The sequence below is a fragment of the Theobroma umbraticum genome, unplaced genomic scaffold, assembly GCF_002168275.2.
Source record: "Theobroma umbraticum cultivar Fairchild unplaced genomic scaffold, ASM216827v3 scaffold_147.0, whole genome shotgun sequence".
In the NCBI taxonomy this organism is placed as follows: Eukaryota; Viridiplantae; Streptophyta; class Magnoliopsida; order Malvales; family Malvaceae; genus Theobroma; species Theobroma umbraticum.
Window position 1 is genome coordinate 7,317,531 of NW_018397259.1, and position 3,990 is coordinate 7,321,520.

The following is a 3,990-nucleotide window of genomic DNA, read 5'->3' on the forward strand; positions in this document are numbered from 1 at the left end:
GTTAAACCATTAAAATGAAAACTTTTTTATTTTAATGTAAAACCATTAAAATGAAAATTTTCCTAATCCACATAATAAGTTAAAACATATAAACGAGAAAACGACAAACATGATAAGAAATCAAACAATTTTGTTAAATAATTAGAAAGTGCTCAAATTATTCAAAACTCTTTATTTTTTTAAAAAAGAATGAAAATTTTTTGATGTTAGAACGTTAAAAAAAAAAAAGAAGCAAGGGAGTTCATTATGGAAAGCTAAGGTGAAACCGATAAAAAGAGTTCATCGTACATTATTTGACCGTGTTGTCCTTCTAACATCCTAAAAAAACCCAAAACTAAGCGAAGCATGTCATTTCCTATTACTCATAAAGGTATCTTGGCGAGCAATCGCTCGATTTTGGTCAAATCGTGCGAGCATCGGACCCATAAACGGACGACTATAGTGGCAAAGCTATTACGCCATTTGCTTGACTTTTTTCAAGTTGCATGTGCATTTTGTCTATTATGTCTTGCTTTTCTTTTTTTTTCTTTTATAATTTTAATATTTTCTCGGTTGTATTTAATCTTTTCTTTCCGAAAGTCTTGGTCGGCAATAAACTTTTAAGTGTTTTGACCGATGACAGGTCGGTTGTCTTTCGATTTACGCAATGCAAATTTTTTCTAGAATCCAATATTACATCTTATTATAATGTTTTATTTTTTTATTACCGAATTAGTAGATTAAGTAGCTACAATTTTTTTCTTAACTTTAATATTACAATGGTTCAATTTTAATCGTTTATATTGTGGAGATTATACCCAAAACCCACAGTTAAGATGATTAAAATTTTATTACTATATATATAATTATTTGATGATATGTTTTTGTCAAATGAAATAATTCATAATTATTAGATTTTTTGTTTAACCAAAACAAATGAAAATATCTTTTCTTTTCTTTTTTAATAAATGAAAACAAACTTTCACTCTTAATCCAACTGTTAATATTATTTGGTCTTATTGTCCTCAGTCTATTGTTCTTCCTTCCTCTTTTGTTTCTCCTTCCCACCTTTCTTTAAATAATTTCTATTGAGTTTTAGTTATATTTATTGCTTTTTCTCCTTACTTTAATATTTAATTAATAATTTTTTTAATTATAATTACTCAAAGATAATTGAGTGAATAAGTAGTGTTAATTATGTGATTCCGTTTATACATTTTTAATAGATTATTTTCAATGGCTGATCATGATAAGTAGGCAAGATAATAGATTTTAGTTATATTTAATTTCATGTTTCTTACAACAATCGAAATTATAAGAAATGAAGCGATCTACTTTGAATGATATTATATATATATATATATATATATATATATATATATAATTTCAAGTTTCTTAAATTGATTAAAGGAAAGGTGTTAATATAAGAGATGTTGAATATTCACCTTTCTTTTTTAAGACAGCCCATAGTTTAGCCATATTTTGAAGAGCTATTCAAAGGTCAGCTCCGCCTTTCATTCTCCTCTATATGGTGTTGCTGGCCGTAAGTTACTGCTCATGGAGAAGCTGGTCTTCGTCATGAGTTAACCCTCACAACCAGACAAGTCTACAGAAAGAGGCAATTTTATAGACAGACGGATAAATAAATGGTGTGGGTGATCCATTGGTGGAGAGAATTAAATTCATAAGCTTAATTCAAGAATATGATAATTAATTTAATCTATAATTAATACAATTATTAAAATTACATTAACAATTTTGAATTTAGAAAAAAACGCCATACAATGATATGGCTTGATTAGATTTTTGTTAATTTGGAACTGTTTCTTCAGAATGACTAATTTCTACCATTCAAGGTTACATTTGAATAGTAAAACATGTACCAATTTCTGACCTTTGTCTTCCTCTGCTTCTATTCCCTGTATCAATGCCCTTTAGTAAAACCCTTTTTCCTCTGCTCTGACCTTTCGGACTTTCCATCCTTTCCCTCTCTTCTCTTATCTTTTCTGTGTGTTGAGGAAGAAAACACATCTGGGAGTTAGATAGACTTCCAAAATGCAACCTTTAGCAACGAATGCAATGCCCGAACATATTATTATTTGAATCTAAAAGCACTTTTTGATAACAATTTGAAGTAAATAGGTCTTAGTGTATTAGACCCACAAAGCTTGAAATTTCCTTTGTGAGCTTAGAATCCCACCAAGTAACGAGCTAAGGCAACACTAGAACCTGGAAGTCTTCTGTTGCTGGTTTTTTGGAAGCCTTGTGGCTGCTGGTTTTGTTCCACCAGCAGTTTTCTTAGCATTTTAGGCGGTATTTGAGTTGGGGTGGGTCCACTTTTGATGGTCTCATCTATAGTCCATGAATAAAATGCTTATGCCTTTTAAAACAGGCTTAGTGGGACAGTTCAATTAAAGATGGGAAAATATGATGAGTAAAATGTTCAAATAAGTTTTACAAAATAATACCAAATTCCATTCGTTTAGAAAATAATAAGTGCTATTATTCTACCTAATTAGAGTTAGGTTATTAAGGGGTGCTGTGTAGATACAATGAATAACTTATAAATAGATGAAATGTTAGAATTAATTATTTGGTTATCTACTGGGACACATTATCAAATGTTTGGGTTTGCAATTATATTATTATTTTATATATATTGGAATCTAAAACCAGCTGCTGTGCTGGGCACGTCCATTTGCTAAACCAGAGTTCGTTATTTCCGCGTCAATTTCTGTTAGGACCACGCATGCTCCTTAGTACAATGACAAAGGCCAATGCTTGCTCTTTGTTGCAAAAGAGGCGCCCAAATAACTTTTCCTTCTATAAATTAATCAGCTTCCCGACCCATTCTACCGCACATTATATCTCTCTCTCTACCAAACACCAAATTCTCCGAACCGGGCTTTTGATCGTTTGAGCTTTTCAATTTTTTCTTGGAGATGGTGCGGTTTCGATCCTCTCAATTTCTTTCTCAATGTTACCATCTTTTCTTATAATTTTTGTTGTTCATTTACCAAGCAAACAAGTTTTGTATTGACAACATAAACAGTTGAAGATTTACATGTGTTTTAGCACCAATCTTTGGTTCAGTTTTCTGTTGACACGTGTTATCTTTTGGTTCAATCGTCCGGCGATTGAAGACCATCTATCGACGGAAAAGAAGGAAAGTGATGAAAGAGAAAAACGAGGAAAATATTAAAACCAAACTCTTCCAATGATTGAAGACTAGAGAAGGGAAAGTATGAAAGAGACAAGTGGCTTACCAAAACAAAACTCTTCCGGCGATTGAAAACCATCTGCCAAAAGAGAGAAAAATATGAAAGAGAGAAACCATAAACAACAAAAGAAATTGTTGGCTTTTGCCATGGCTGAGGACCTCACCATGATATCTTCCCTGGACCTCTCCTGGCTATGGCTCTCTGCCTTCCATCTGTAGGGAAAGAGAGGGGAAATTATGAGAGAGAGAAAGAAAAACGAGAAAAAACTTGTTCGCTTTTGCGGTGGCCGAGGCCTTTGACCTCTCCATGATACCCTATGTTCCCTTTTGCTCTGGCTGAGACCCTTGATCTCACCATAACATCTTTTCTTAACTCCTCTCTGAGATCTTCCCTTAGCTCCTACATTGACACATCCTCCCTTGCCTCCTTTTTGGGATCTTCCCTTAGCTCCCACTTGGCCATCCTTTCCTTAACTACTTTGTTCGCTTTTGCTCTGGCTGAGACCTTTTTTGACTTACCTCACCATGACAGCCTCCTTGGCTCCTCTCTGAGAACTTCCCTTGGCTCTCACATTGATATATCCTCCCTTGACTCCCCTGTTCGCTTTTGCTCTGACTGAGATCCATGACCTCACCATAACATCCTCTTTTACCTCTTTTTTGAGATCTTTTCTTAGCTCTCACATTGACATATACTCCGTTGGCTCCTTTCTGGGATCTTCCCTTACTCCCACATCGACATCCTCCCTTAGCTCCTCTGTTCGCTTTTGCTGTGACTCAGATGCTTGATG